The 16,724-nt window shown below is 43.0% G+C and overlaps 1 long non-coding RNA gene across 1 annotated transcript in view; it reads left to right on the top strand.

The window, feature by feature from the left end:
- The window catches only part of LOC143657544 (uncharacterized), a 114,898-nt gene extending 101,255 nt beyond the window's left edge, over positions 1–13,643 (top strand). The window contains exon 3 of the long non-coding RNA XR_013162893.1: positions 13,416–13,643. This is a non-coding gene — a long non-coding RNA (uncharacterized LOC143657544). The remainder of the gene's footprint in view (positions 1–13,415) is intronic.
- The last annotated feature ends 3,081 nt before the right edge of the window (positions 13,644–16,724 follow it).

The raw sequence follows: 16,724 nt of genomic DNA on the forward strand, positions 1-16,724 counted from the left end.
GTAGTCAATAAGACATTCACTGGGCCCCTCACTCTTCCTGCTCTCACTTTCCATTAGTAATGTCAGTGCCCTCTTCTCTGTTGCTGCTCAAACAGATAAACCTCTCTTGACAGCACATTCATACCCTTTTGTTGACCCCAACAACCCCAAGGATATCATCTGGAGAATTGCATTCTTTAATGCCCAAGGTCTTTCCACTTCTCCCCTCCATAAACGCATTTTTCCCTCCAAGAGAATCTTTCAAGAAATGACTCCATTTCCTTGTATGGTTGAAGAGGAGCAGGTACTGAGGGGAACAGCTCTCTGGATGCAATGATACTGAGAAGGGATAAGACACTAACATTTTTTTCCTTCTCTGTACACATATTAATCCTATCCCAGATTCAAGATGGAAGTTTCTACCAGCTGTTGGTGGTGTGGCCCGAGCCCTTTCCTAGGGAAGAGGCCCCTGGTCTCCAGCACCAGGTGTTAAGCAGGCCTGTGATGCTGGCTGTTTCCAATGGCTTCCAGGATGCTGGGTTCCCAGGAGCTGCGCCTCATCTCTCTGATTCCCTGTTTAGGATAATCTAGCTGGCAGTTGCCCCACTTGAGTTTGGAATCAATATATAAACAGATCAACACAGACTGTGCTAAGCACCTTTCATGTGTTAACTTATTTAATCTTCACAACAATCCTATGGACTAGATCCTGTTAAACCTCCATGTTACAGGTGAGAATGAGAGATACAGAGAGGCTAAGTAGCTTGCCCAAGTTCTCTCAGATAGTAATGTTCGCAGTTACAGTACACTCCATTATATATGTGGATAGGCTGGGTTGGGCTGGTCTGAGTTGGTTGCTCTGATAGGTTTCAATATCACAGAGGCATCATTAGCTTTAATGAGATAATATTCTGTTCTGTGGTAACACCAACCTGGACTTTGAGGCCTAGAATATACTCTCTGATACATGGTCTAGGTGAGAGTTTATCAGAAATCTAGGAACACCAGATTGTGCTTCCTAGTTTCCAATATCCAGATATTTTCCTAGTTCTTGGCCTTGCTTGGGTCTTATCTCCTGTTAAGAGCCACACCTGACTTTGCTCTAGCCTCACAGGCCAAATTCATTACCTCCTAAGGAAAGACCCAAAGACTTTCTACTCCCTCACTGCCCCCAGATCTTTAAATTCCCATTTCATTCTCTGCCTGGCTTTTGCCGAGATCTTTGTCCTCCATTATGGTGGACACCAGGCAAGCAGACATGGGTATCTTTCAGCTGAATGAGCAATGGATGAACAAGCCACTTTTGCAGGTCTCTCAGGAATGTCATGTCTATATGTAAAGGGCCACTTGCAAACCAAGCTACATGATGCCTTCAAAATACACTCATAATTTCCTGTGTCTTGGTGCCTTTGCTGATACTATCCTCTCCATCAAGAAGGACCATCTCTGAAGGTCTAATCTAGATCATCTGCCAAGGCACAATACCACACAGACACCAGTTGATGCCTTCTTGAGCCTCTCATTGGAAGTTCCTCCAAAGCTCCTCTAAACCTCTGTAGGTGTTTTGTCTGTCTCCAACTTAGGTAGGACATGCATTGCATTCTTCTTTGAGATATGTATTTTTATGTCCACATTTCCTTTTCTAGTCTACAATTTCATTAAGGGCTGGATCTCTGTGATTCAGCTGTGCATCTTCAAATTTGCTCAGCAGAGAGCCTGAAGGTATTTTTTTAATGAAAGAGGAGTGAACATACACGCAGACAGGGAAAAAAGAAACGGTTGCTAAGGAAAGCTTTGGGAATTGCAAATAATGTATTTGCTGAATAGATGACATACTTGACTCATCAAATACAATAACATTTATATTGTAGTTCCCATCCTTCCTTGGACATGGGGTCCAAGGGACCTCTGAGAATCCGAATAGACCAACACTCCTTTTAAAAGAGTAGAATTTATCATTTAATTATGTTCGTGGTGGGAGGGGAATTGAGAGGGGTTGTTTTAGAGCCAAAGCTTCCTCGGCTTCCCTCTTAACTTCCATTTTTCTTTTTTTTAAAAAGCCAGTAGAATTTTGAGAAATAAAATAGCTCGAAGGATTTCAATACCACTTCTGCAAATTTTCTCTTAAGAAAAGTAGTCTGATACTCACCTCGTTACATAAGGTTTATAGCAGGCTCCTTACATCTCTTCAGAAGCCATGTACCTTCTGAGTACATCTGTGGGGGTAATAGCTAATAATTATCATCATAAAAATAATAAAAGCAACCAGGCACTTTGCAGAATGCATTAGTCAGGGTTTTTTGATCACAGGCTGTTTTGGTTTGCTAAAGCTGCAGGAATGCAATATACCAGGAATGGATTGGCTTCTACAAAGGGTATTTTATTAGGTTACTAAGTTACAGTTCTAAGGCCATGAAACGTCCAAATTAAGACATCCAGAGAAAGATACCTTGACTATGAAAAAAAAGTCGATAGCATCTGGGGTTCCTCTCTCACATGGGAAAGCACATGTGACATCCACTTGTCTTTTTCTCCCAGCTTCTGGTTTCAGTGGCTGTTCCTAAAATGTCTCTGGGTGTTTCTTCCTCTCTTAGCTTCTCCCTGGCATTTTTGCTTCTCCATCTCCAAACATCTCTGGCTCTGAGATCTGTGTTCTTTCAAAAAGGACTCCAGTAAAGGATTAAGACCCACCTTAAATTGGGTAGGTCACATCTCCATGGAAACAGCCTAATTAAACGGTCCCACCCAACAATAAGTCTGCCCCCACAAGAATGGATTAGAAGAACCTGGCTTTTCTGGGGTACATAACAGCTTCAAACAAGCACACAAGCAACAGAAACCAATTCTGGCTAATTTAAGCACATTGTAATGAATGCTGTCGATTCTCCACCCAGATCTTCTCTACTTGGTGGGTGTATTCATCCCCCAGCCACTGACTGTTGTCTACTAACAGCTCAGAGCTGTCTCCTTCTCCAGAGAATTGCCCTCTGCCAACAGGAGCCGACAGTCCTGGAATTTATCCCCCTCCAACAGCTGACCGATGAGGGATAGTGGGGACAAAAAGGCCAAATCTTGCCTCAAGGCAGGACTTACTCTGTGGTGAAATTCATACTTCACAGCTCCCCTATTAGCTTGAGGTTAGACTCCAACTGAGATAACATCCTTGCTTCTCTCCTTCCCTTACTCTGTCTTGCTACCCTCACATTCCTACAGGTTTTTCCTAAGAGCATCAATAAATCATATGCCAAGAACCTTACCTCAGGCTCTGTTTCAAGGGAACCTGACCTAAAACAAAAGGCCATGTAGAAGCTCAGAGAACTGGGAGAGGATAGGACCTAGAGAAGGTCTGGGGGTCTCTTCAACCTAGGGGGTAGTCTCTTAAGGTTGCTTATATAAGGATTACTCACCTCCAGCCATTTCCAGTTTTTTGTTTCCCTGTTTAACGTTCAGATTTCATGAGGAAAGTTCTAATAAAGTCTGTTGTGGGTCACACACCCATTGAGAGGCAGGGGGAGGACAAAGAATCTTCTCAACAGTCCTACCAAGCTATAGAGTTTCCCTGAAATAGTGTTTGGGAGTTTACCAGAACAGCAACAAATACCATCAATTACACAAATACCATCTCATTCAATCCTTAGGACAGCCTGTGAGATAAATGCTAATATCACAGCCTTGCAAATGAAGAAACAGTGGCAGAGATAAAAAAAAAAAAATGGTCAAGAAGTTAGACCAACCCCAGAAAATTTCTTGTTTCAAAGACCCCACTTGATTAAGTTGACTTCTGAACACCCATTGGACCCCATATAGTTAGCAAGCCCACCGTGACAATCTCGTTCCCTTTGACAGGTAGTTATTGCTTCAGGAATGGGCATGTGTCTGTAGCCTGGCCAATGAGACACAAGGGGAATTTTCCAGGGCATTTGGGGCAATATCTTCCTAAGAAAGAGATCCAAGAAGAGACAATCCCCAGCTCTTCCTGTGGTCATTGCTAAATCTGGGCCCAACAAAAACTACCCCAGTCACCTTGCCCACCTCCCTGGCTGATACCAACAGGAACCAGGAGAATCACAGAGAAATGGAGCAGAGCCCAGAGCTGGCTGAACCCCCAGTCTCTTTGTTAGATGACAAAAGAAAGTTCCCTATTTTTTAAGAAACCACTCAAACTGGGGGTTTCTGTTACTATTAGCCAAAAACATCCTAATTGATACACAATTTCTGATCTAAAAGAGATGACAAAGGAAGGAGGAAATTTTCAAAGACAAGCGACAGGACAACTCTTATGATTTTGAGAGTTGCCATTTACTAACTATACAAACTTGGAGAAATTATGTAACCTCTTTTTTTTTTTTTTTTTTTTTTTTTTTTTTTTTTTAAAGGAAAGACAGAGAGAAGGAAGGAAGGATAGAAGGAAGGAAGGAAGGAAGAAAGGGAAACATTTTTAAACATTTTCTTGTTTTATTGTATTCTGTTTCTCCGTTTTTGTTACATGGGCTGGGGCCGGGAATCGAACCGAGGTCCTCCGGCATAGCAGGCAAGCACTTTGCCCGCTGAGCCACCGCGGCCCGCCTATGTAACCTCTTTGAAGCATAGCTTCTTCCTATATGAAATGGAGATAATTCTTGTACCTACCCCATAGGGTGCTTGTAAGGATTAGGCAAAATCGAGCATTCAGAGCAAAAAACTCACTATGTGGCACAGAGGAAGTTTCTAACAATTGTTGGCTGTTAGATATGCCCTTGGAAGGCGAGCTGAAAGAGAATAAAAAAAGTGAATCATCAATGACTATTGGTGATCCCTAATATTGTGAATGTAATTATAGTATGGAACTGCATTCTTGAAAGTGGTTAAAATGGGAAATTTTTAGTTTTATATACGTTACTATACTGTTTCTAAAAATTTAAGTAAATACCTATTGCTTTTATACACATGGTGAATATTTATGAACTTTCTTCTGTCCCACTGACATCACTTATGGTATTTAGTCACATGTGTACTTAATTCAACCATCAAATGTCTCCTGCCACATAGCATGATTCTGCCAGAGGATCCACTTACAAGTTTGCCCAGATTTAAATCGTGAACTCCTAAAAGATGAAGATTCTTCCTGTTCTGTTTGTTTGAATAGCCCCCAGCATGATTCCAGGAACATGTGGACACTTATATTCTTAGCTCAGTGGTTTTTAACCATGGGTCAAATATCAAATTTGACTGCAGCGGTTCTTAAATGTTTTTAGGTCATGAACCCTTTTGAGAAGCAAATGAAAGTTATGGACCAACTCCCAGACAAATGCACAGCCAAGCAAAATGTCCATACACTCTTGAGGGGTTCCTGGATTCCTCCCCTCCCCTAGGCATGGGAATCCTGAATTAAAATGTCTTTAGAATGAAACAAAACAGCTAATAAGCACTACCATGTGCCAAGGACTTCATAAACTACATCTCATTTCATCTTCACAAAAAGTCAAGGTGAAGGAGCTACTCTTGCCTTTTCTGTAGGCTCAGCGACATGAGTTGACATCCCAAAGGTCAACACAGCTGAGTGGTTTCCCAAGTGATTTTGCTATCCTACCACACAGACCTTCCTCCTTCCTGAACCAACCCAGGGCACAGGCAGGACAAGCATTTTCTTGTCAGTTCTGACAGTGAAGAACCTGAAACACATTGAGAAGAAGATCTCATGGAAGTGAAGATGATAAAGTCAATCAAAGTCATCTGAATCCGAAGTGGTCTTCATTCATTGACTCCTTCTTTCTTTCATTGTCTCATGCATGCTGAGCACTGAAGTGCCAGACACTCTGCCAGGAAGTGATGTGGCATTGTAGAAAGAACCTGTGGCACACAGGCCCAGATTTGAATTCCAGCTGCATTAGTTCATTGCTGTGTGGCCTGGAGGACTCTAATTATCAGCCTGGGCCTGTTTCCATATCTGGTATGAGAACAATCTCCATTGTGAGGCTGTCCTCAGATCAAATGGACCTCTATCAGGACAGCAGCGTGCGTGGAGAAAGCAAGGGACAGACGTCAGTTGCTGACAGATTTTCTCTATTTTCGATTGACAAGTGAGATCCCGAGAGAAAGAAAAAACTAAAGTCCTGCTTAGAAGAGAGGACCAGTAAAAAGGGCAGAGCAGGAGCTCCAGCTAACCAAGGGAACACTCACTTCCTCATCTCTTTGGACTCCTCAGCTGACACTACTTTGTTTTCATGCTAAAAAGGGGAAAAATATTTTCCTGGCACTTGGGAGGAGAGTTTTTCCATTAATCTTCCTTTGGAACTTTGGCACATTGTTTCACCAAGATCCAAAGTGACACAAAACTAACCCTGGAATTTCACGCGAAGGAGGATGGAAAAATACACCACTGCCAGGGCTGAGCCCAGCTCACGCCAGGCAAATGAGTAAGGACCATTTCATCAGGGGAAGTCTCAGCGATTAAACCCCACCCCCAGCCCAACTGCACCCTCCACAGTAGACACAAAAGCAGCTTTTCCTCAGACCTCCCCAAAGACTCTCAATTTAAGTGCAGTCCTGAAAGAGAACTTTAAAATTTTCTGTACCTCCAAGTAAAATGACATGCCTGGGAAAGGTGAACCCTCCACTGGGAGGCTGGCCAGCCACATGTGCCCGGTCTTCTGCCCCAAAACCCTCATCAGGGGCCAGTGACCTTGACATTTTTATTCAAGGATTTGTCAATTTCCTTCCAGCCATGATGGATGGTGTTTAAAGTCGGCTCCTCTTGCCAGTCCCTCCTGGTAACCTGCCTAGATGTGGGCACCCAGACATGTGATGGATCCCCTCCACACTTATGGAACCAAATAAACAAGAAGGAAGGGGAGAACCAAAACCAGACCTGCTGGCCTGGAATCTAGTCAGAATTGACTAGAATGCACTTTGAAGCACTCCCAATGCTTGGCAGAAAACCAGTCCTTGATCAATGGGACAGTTGTTTTGCCAATGAATAGCTAGCTATTGATTGTGCCAACTGGGCAGGGGGTATCCTGGCCTTTTCTTTCATACCAGGGTGGAACACGAGGTGAGGAGGGTGAGTCTGTCCTCTGGATGTGAGACTCTGGGCCATGCCTGCTGCCACGAGGATGCTGGACCAGCAGGGGAAAGAGGGAGGGTGTAGGACACTTTTACCCTCTGTGTCTCTCCCTCCAAGGATACGTGGTAAAAGGAGTGTGGGGCTAGCTCCAGTCAAGGGTCTGTTACTCATGGCTGTAGGGGGGCAGATGCCAGCCCAGCCTCTCTCTAGTCCTTCTCCAAGCCCCTTCCCCAGCTCCTCCCAAAGAAACCCATTTCTCCTCCTTCAGCCAAAGGAAAAAAGCACATTGATTCCCAGATAGACGTCCAAGAAGTCACCAGCCATGAGTCCCACAAACAACCAGACTCCAAATCCCAGTTTGGGCTCAGCTGGGACAGGCTTGCTGTCTTTGTGCCCAAAGGGCCTCCCCACTGCCTAGCATGGCTGAGAGCATACCCAAAGTTTGCGGAGACCTGATCTTTTCATTTGCTTCCCCCAATTTAGTCTTCACCCCAACCCTGAGAGGAGAAGTAAGCAGCACCAGAAGGAGGTTGAGCAACTTGTCCAAGGTCACCCAGCTGGCAAAGAGTGGAGCAGGGATCTGAGGTCACCACAGCGCGTGCTTCACCACCACACACTGCTCCTCCCACCGGGTGGATGAACAAATGGCCTCTCTGAGATGCAGTACAAATGTCCCTCTCATCTGTTCTGATGTTCCATGAATTCATGTTTGTCAGAAACCTTACAATACTTGGCACATAGTAACCCTTTTCCTCTCTACCCTTTTTCTCCAGTCAATCAAGTATGTGAGAAGAGTAAGAGATTAGGTTGAGCAAGAAAATTTTCATGGTAGTAAAATATATGATGTTTATCTCCTCTGACCCTGGCCTGCCGTCTTTGAAAGCATTTTTTGGTCCCTTTCACTGCCCCCTACCCTCTGCTGTTCTGAGGCCAAAGGTCTTCCTGTATCCTACCCTCCTGTCACAGAGAGAAATATTTAAGATGTTAATCTTTCTAGGGGATTGGAGAATTATACTGCATATCTTCTCTGGGACATTTGCATTTTTTCTAAAGGTCACAGGAAGCAGAATGTTTGATCTAAAGTGTGTGATTTCTTGTAGTGGGATTTCAGGCACTGATGTTTTGAGGGTCCTGTCGTTTAGATGATGACCTATTCGTAAAGTTAGTCCTGAGAGTAGTGATAGGTCAAATGCATAGCTGACCAAGAACTAGTGATGAGGCTCATTTGTCTGAAATGCAAGTCTAAATAGAAAGAAAGGTAGGAGAAAGGTTGACTCTGTTTCCCAAAGTTACCCCCACTACCAATAAAGATTTCAGTAAGGAGAGGATGAAGTGGGACCAGAAGGGGACTTGAATTCAAGTTCTGCACCCTTAGCCCAGACTGGACTGTGACCTCTGCTCTCACTCCAGCTGACCAGATTCTCGAACCAGTGTCCCTCTAACCTCTCACACCCAGCAGCATGTCCACGATGAGGTGTGGCTGTGCCACCCATCTCACCCCACTCCCTCCCAGCTCCAACAGAAACTCCTGCCTCATCACTAACCCCAAACTGCTCATAGCCTCCACACCTACATCCACACCATTCAGTCATTCATTCACCCAGCAGACATTTTCCAATGTTCCTCGACATTGATATGACCCTGTCCATGACACTTGCAACCCCTGGTGTCTGCCCTCGGTCTGGCCCTCTCCTGCCTTGCCTGGACTATTGCCATTCTCTCTTGACTGCTCTCTTCACCATCGCCCTTTCTCTATTCCTTCTCACCTGTCCGCCCACAGCTGCCCAAGAAATCTTTCTAAAGACCTGCTTTGAGCATATGACTGACTTCCTCCTTTTTTAGCTCCAACTCCATCAGTTTGTAAAAACTCAGAAGAACAAATCACTTCACAGAGTTGAGGAGAGGATTAAAGGAAATCAGACGATGTAAAAACTAAGACTACACATTAGGTATTCAAGGCTAATTTGTGGCATTGATCTTTGGCTTTTGTCAGGTTAACTAGTCATCGGTTACCCAGAGCTTTCTTGAGTCCAAACACTGAACCAGGCATTTTGTATACGACATCCCTTTTTATCATCTCAGCAACCTCTAAGGAAGGTTATTTCAACTAACAATATTGTAGTGGAGAAAAGCACAGCCCAGAGAGCTGAAGTAATAACCTGAAGAGAGAAGGGCAGAGCTAAGATTCCATTCCAGGAACTTCTGGCTTCAAAGTCTAACCGTGATGCCATCAGGCCTCTCTTAATAGTTTCTTTCTTTGTAAGCATAATGTTGGGTGTCCTCCTGCCAGAAGTGCTTGGAGAATTAAATGAATTATAAACTCTGAAATCATCACATCCAATCTCCTCATTTTATAGATAAGGAAGCTGAAGACCGAGAGGCAACTTACCTCACAGCTGGTGACAAAACCTGGAGCTACAGCTTTCCTAACACCCTCACCAGTTCTCTTTATTGTCGTTTTTCCCCTTGTTCTATTGTGGACAATAACATGCATTCAGAAAATAAAGCATATAGAAAAATATTAAAAATGAACACCAGCCAGATCAAGTAATAGAACATTCTAGCATTGAAGCCCCATCTCATGCCCCTTTCTCTTTCGCTCTCCCAAGATAGGTTACCACTATCCTGACTTTATGACAATCATTTACTTACTTTTTGTTATAACATCATCAAAGTATGCACTTCTAAACACTATAATTTAGTTTTTCTTGATTTTTTTAAATTGAGATGAAATTCACAAAACATACCATGAACTATTGTAAAGTGAACAATTCAGTGGCATTTAGTGTATTCTCAATGCTGTGTAACAACCACCTCTCTATAGTTTCCAAAGTTTTCCATCTTTCCAGAAGAACACCCTGTGACCATTAAGTAATCACTTCCACGCCCCCTCTCCCCATCTCCTGGCAACCACTAATCTGATTTCTTGTCTCTATGAATTTACCCATTCTGGATATTCCATATAAAAGGAATCATATAATATGTGACCTTTCTTGCCTGTTTTTTTTCACATGGCATAATGTTTTCAAAACTCATTCATGTTGTAGCATGCATCAGAAATTCATTCCGTTTGGCTGAATAATATTCCATTGTATGGATATACCATGCTTTGCTTATCCATTCACCCACTGATGGACATTTGGGTTGTTTCCATCTTTTGACTATTACAAATAATGCTGCTATAAATATTCATGTACAAGTTTCTGTGTGGGCACATGTTTTTGTTTCCCTTGGATATATATTCTCTACATAGAGAGAGAATTACTGGATCATATTGTAATTCTATGTTTAATTTTTTGAGAAACTGCCAAACCACAGTTTTTTCTAATTTTGAACTTTATAATGTAATATCATAGTACACACTTTGTGTCTGGCTTCTTTCACTAAGTATTGTGTTTGTGAGTTTCATCCATGTAACTGTAGTTCATTGTTTCATTGTTATGTAGTATTATATTGTATAGGTCTGCCATAGTTTGTCTATAAATGCCACCATTTATTGATCCATTCTGTGGTTGAGGTAGTTGGGATAGTTTCAGGTTTGGTGCCCTTATGGATAATGTTGTCATATGTCCTAATGTAAAAGGCTGTGTATTTGCCTACATTGCATGCCTCTATTACACAACACTGTTGCTGGGTGGCAACCCTCCCATGGCCATGGGCATAGGGACTCTGGTTTCCTGGTAATCAAACAGTCAAATGAAGAGGAAAGGATGGCTGTGCAACTGGTACAACCCTACTGGCAAAGCACCCTTCAACCTGCTCCATCTCCAGCCCCAGCATCAGATCAGGGATTCTCCAACCTCACCTTTCTGAACCTCTCCTCCAGGCTCTATCCCTGACCTTGCTGTGGCTCTGACCCCAGCCATCATGTTCTCTCTGTGGCTTCTCTCATTGCCTTCAGCCGGGGCCTCTGGTGTCCCCTTTAGTTCCTTTCCTCGCCTGCTGGTTGACTGGCTTTGGGACTGGGCCCTTCCGTTCTTTGTTACCTGCTAGACTCAACCGTAGCATCTCAGACCAAAAGTCCCTAACCATGGGCCCTTCTTGCTAGGAGAGGTTTACTGAAGTAGTTTTTCTCCATGACAAGGAAAGCCATTGATGTTAGAGAAGGGGCACCCCTGAGGAGGGTGGGAGACTCAGGGCAGAGAGCACACCACATCGTGGAGCAGGAGGCGTGAATGGCAGATCAGCAGGAATAGGGAGGCTGGTGCACATGGCTGTCACAGCATCTCACAATGGCAAAGTCCCAAAGGAGAAAAAGGACTGTTGGTGTCAACCACCAAAGGGCTGAGGTAAACGACTGCCCTCATTGAGGGCTCATTCTCCAGATGAGTCATGTCCTAAACTTCCAGGGATATGACTATGACTGTTTATCTGCCGCAGACATTGAGCTTGTTTTCATTGCTCTAATACCAACCCAAAGCAAACTGGGTTGCCTTTCTTCTGAGTCACAGTATCCTCTTGTTACAAGTTCTGAATTTCATTTGGACCCGTCTTCATAGCATTTGTATTACCCTGTACAATTCATTCTCGGAAATTTTGAAAATTATAGTAATGTGAATAGAATTTTTTTTCTTTTATTTTTAGACAAATCCTACTGCTTTAATTTTAAAATCTGATTACAAATCTGTGGTTAACCCCACCCATTAGTATTCTGAAGCCAGGAATTGAATTTTTTTTTTTCCTGAGGGGATTTCAGCAGCCAATCTTCATTCCCTGTGGTTCAAAGTCCTCCCACAGAGAAGTTCTGGGAAGGTGGAGGGTGAAGGGAGGCAGGTAATTGACAGCCAAACTGCTTAGAGTTGTGGTAGATACAAATTTTTAAAAAAAGAACCATGAGCTTTCAAGGATGCCACAATCTTAGCTTTCAACTCCTAACTTAACAGTGGGGTATATCGGTCATGGTTTAATAAGAGAAGCAGAATGATATAGAAAAATACAGGTTTATTATAGGGGTTAGAACTAGCACAACTGGGTCTGCTGCTGAAGATGTCCATGTAAGACTGTTACCTTCTGGTGGAGCCGTTCCTGAAGTCACTGTAGCTCAACCGGCCTGGCAGTTTGGAAGGAAAGGTAGGTATGAAGTGGGGAAGAGAATGATAAACTGGAACCTATGAAGATTCACAGGAGTGCACACAGACAAACTGAACACCGCGCATACCAACTGGACCCACATCTGTTTTGTTTCCCACCATGTCTGACCTTGGTGTCACCAGCGACCTATAGAAGAAGCTGGGACACTTCAACATGAAGCTGCACACACATCTGGTCAGGACTTGAAGAAGCTGCAGAAGGTGGTCCCCAAGGTGGGCTGAGCAGAGCAGCAACAAGTGCGAGCTGTAACAGCACCTTCAGAGAGCAATGGAAGCTGCTTCACTTCTACCTCCGAGTCTCATGCAAATTCCTCTCACGGCCAATTCTTCCCTAGGGAGTTCTGAGAAATGTGGTTCAGGTAGCTAAGTTGACACTTGTTCTAGTTTGCTTGCCACAAGAATGCAACACACCAGAGATGGATTGGCTTTTAATAAAAGGAGATTTATTTCGTTAGTTCTTCAGAGGAAAGGCAGCTAATTTTCAACTGAAGGTCTTTCTTACGTGGGAAGGCACAGGATGGTCTCTGCTGGCCTTCTCTCCAGGCTTCTGGGTTCCAACAACTTTCTTTCTGCATCTCCAAAGGCCTGGGCCAAGCTGAGGTATGCTGAGCTGCTTGGGCTGTGCTACATTGCGCTCTCTCATTTAAGCACCAGCCAATTAAATCAAACATCATTCATTGCAGCAGACACGCCTCCTAGCTGACTGCAGATGTAACGAGCAACAGATGAGGTTCACGTACCATTGGCTCATGTCCACAGCAACAGAACTAGGCACTTTCACCTGGCCAAGTTTACAACTGAATCTAACTGCTATAACATTGAACAAAACCATCACTGAGGAGGAGTCAGATATAGTAGCAGATGTTAAGTAGGGTACTCCTCTAGAGGAAGCACTAAGCTAATACATACAAACTGTTAACTACGTACCAGACATGCTTCTAAGCACATTATATATATGTATTAGCTCATTTAATCCTCTGACAATGCTATGAAGTAACTACTTTTATTATTGCTATTTCACAGAGATCACAGAACTAGCAAGTGACAGGATAAATCCTAGCACAAAAGCCGTAACGCTAGACTGTCTTTTATTCATCCTTTTTTTAAAAATGATTTGCCATTCTTTAATCTTCAATCCTGCTTTCATTTACTTTTTTATTTTTAGTATACTTTTCCCCTTCTCTTGTGAGAGCTGACTAAATTTTCTCATGAGTAAATTATTTTGGTATGGTTGCAGCATCTTGTTCCCTGTTATCCATGTGCAAAGGACATCTGCCTATTTTCTCATCTTTTCTTCATTTCAGGGCACACATCTCTACCTTGGAAGAACTCACCAGAGAATTACCTTGGCTGGTTTGCTGAAGTCGTTTAAGGAGGTGACTCCAGAATTTGGAGTCAGATTTGAATCGTAGCCTCACCCTTCACTAGCTGTGTGACCTTGGGCAAGTTACAGGCAAGTTGGGCTGTTATTATTATTTGCATCAGTTAGTTATTTCTGTGTAACAAATTAACTGAAAACTCAGCGGCTTAAACAACAGTCACTAATTCTTGCTCATGTTTCTGGGCTGTGGGTCTGCCAATCTAGGCTGGAATCAGCTGAGTGGCACTGACCTAGGCTGGAATCAGCTGAGTGGCGCTGCTTCAAGCTGCATGTCCAGTTGGGCTTGGCTCCTTGCTTATTTGGGGCTCGGGTCCGTGCCATGTGCATTCATTGTTGCTAAGGAGGCAGCTACTCAGGACAAGCTCTTCTCATACTATTGGGAGGGGTGCAAGAGACAAACGGAATTGGATACTGCACCTTAAGACCTCAGCTCAGATTTGCCACAGCAATACTTCTACCCATTAACCAAAGCACAAGTCAAGGTCAGAGAAATACAAACATGCATGGCAAATATGCACAGCAGAGGGTATGGACAGAGGGAGGAGAAGGCTGGAGCTAACAGTGTACAATATTTAATAATATTATTATTAAAAAGCAAATAACTATCCTCAGGTTCTCCTTTAAATACATTTCTGGACCCCAGAAGTTTAACTTTCAGAAGAAATGCAGGCATGAGTAGGTGCTTCTAATTTGTGCAGTTAGCTGGATGGCATTCAGAGGAGAATTTTAAGCGTGTTTCTCAGCTCTCCTTCTGTATGTCTGTGATCACACTAGCATAGGTCCATTTGTTGACGTCATCTACACATTGGTAAAATTCCCAGCATCAACCCCATGCCTTGAGCAATGATTAGGTGTTCTTTTTTTTTTATTTTTCAAATTTGGGATATGAATATGTGTATGTCTGCAATGTAAATTTTTCATTTCTACATTTTAGTCATGTTGTTGGAGAGTGACCCTCATTTATTTCCCAGAACATTTTTTTTTTCACATGGGCAGGCACGGGGAATTGAACCCGGGTCCTCGGGCATGGCAAGCAAGCATTCTTACCTGCTGAGCCACCGTGGCCCGCCCTGATTAGGTGTTCTTGAAGCCTGACCTAGGGTTCAGAGGACTTGCATTAGGTTTACAGTCTTCCATTCCCTTGCTGCACTTACTCACCTGAGGATGTTGGTACCCTCACCAAAAGAATTTGGACCATGATTCTCACAGATTCCAGGGACAGAGCATGCCTCCAAGGAAAAAAACTTTGTTCCATCCTTATGATCCAGCCACATCATAAGCATGCAGCCTGAATTTCCTGACTTCTCAGTGTCTGCGTCCTGTTCTTATTTATCAGCTAATTGGTCATTTGCTTAAAAAATGTTTTGTTCCCGTGGTGCAGGGCGTTGTCACATTTACTCTCTTGGGTGAGATTTATACATTTTTTCCTCTCTGAGTAAAACATGAAAAACATTTTTGGAGCATGGTTAACTTTAGTCTGCTGATTTCCCTGCAATAGGGACAGTCCTACCTCACAAGAACCCTTTACTTTCAGAAGTCTTAATAGCATCAGATTAAAGCTAAATACCATAACCAATTCCCCACAACCCTGCAATCTCCTTGGGGAAAACGTTAGGTGGTCTCCATATTCAAAAATGCTCAGGGCTGGGCAGGGTTGGAGCTCCAAACATCTTTGTTAATTAGATGAATAAATTTCAAACCTCTGTGAAACAGAGTCTATTGTGTAAACACCTCTGAAAAGAATTTGTTGGGTTGCTATAGATTGTATTCTCATGGGAGCTATTGTATAGGAAAGGAGTAATTCTAGGCAAAATTGTGACATGGACATAGACTTGTCTTCAGGTCTTGAGGTCTCAGCTGTATGTCCTCTCATTCTCAAAGCCTTGCTGTCTTATGTTCTTCTGGCTCCTCCCATGCAGCGAGAAGGTAGATGTTAATTTGAGGGTATTTACTTATTTTTTTGGTCACAGTGATTTCTTATAAGCCAGGCACTATGTGTTAAGGTTTTAGGGATAAAAAGTAAACCGCAGTATGGCAACTGCCCTTATGGAATTAACTTTTTAGTGCGGGAAACATACATATAAATGAATAATTATCACACAGCAGGACAAATTCCGAAATGCTTTGGGAACCTAGAGGAGGAGCCCCTAGTCCTGCCTGGGGAGTCAAGAAAGCTTCCTGAAGTAGGTGACATCTGATCTGATTCTTGATGCACAAATAAGAGTTGGGGATGGGGATCCAGTTTCAGCAGAAAGAACAGCATGTACAGGAACTCACATTGGAGAACAATGAAACTTCTTGGAACAGAATGGAATTCAGCCTGACTGGGGTAAACTGGGGTGTGGCTGAGAGATGAAGCTGGAGATGGAAGTGCAGCTGGATCTGCCTTTCTCCTCGTAAAGCTGTTGAGAAGTGTTGAATTGTCCTGAGGGCAATGGGGAGTCACAAAAAGTTTGTAAACAGAAAGGGGACCTGAGGAGATTTGTGACTTAAAAAGATATAGAGTCAAATAAAAAAAAAAGTGGAAACAAAAACAAAAAAACAAACAGAAAATCATAGAGTCAGATCAGGGAGACCTGCTAAGAAACCATCCCAATAAAAAGGGCAGCTTGTCAAGAGGCCCCTACTGGTAACAGGGCAGTGGAGTGCTGCACCTGACTATGCCCTGCACAAGCCCTGATCTGTGTGCCTTTAACACATTGCAAGCTTTAGCTACTTTATCCACACTTGACTTGAAATTCCTCCTTTTGTGATCATTCCATTCTGCCAAGTTTGAAGTGTACAGCCTCTGATGTTTGATAGCTTTTTGGTACATAGTTTTCAGAATTTTTTTTTTTTCATTTTAAGTGGAAAAGTATGGGGATTTTTCATAGTCGAAATCCAAGACTTCATGAATGACTTAATTCAACCTTCTTCCAAAATATTGACTTTGGGCAAAGACCAAATATTTGAGTTGAGGTTACAGCTCAATGACTGGCTAGAGTGTCAGTCAAGTGATAAAACACTTAGTTTTATCACTAAGAAAAAAAAGAAAGAAATGTCTAAGCAAAGTAAAGAGGAGCATAAGGTAGAAGAGAAAGGGAGAAAGACCTGGAGACTTCTTATTGCACCATCCTAAGGATTAGCATCCAATTAGTAAGATAATATCCATGTGAACTTCCCTCATCCTATAGAAAATGATGTCAAATTCTGAAGCATCAGGGAAAAATGCAAAGACGCAGCCTTCCCCTTC

The sequence above is a fragment of the Tamandua tetradactyla genome, chromosome 15 (genome assembly GCF_023851605.1).
Source record: "Tamandua tetradactyla isolate mTamTet1 chromosome 15, mTamTet1.pri, whole genome shotgun sequence".
NCBI lineage: Eukaryota > Metazoa > Chordata > Mammalia > Pilosa > Myrmecophagidae > Tamandua > Tamandua tetradactyla.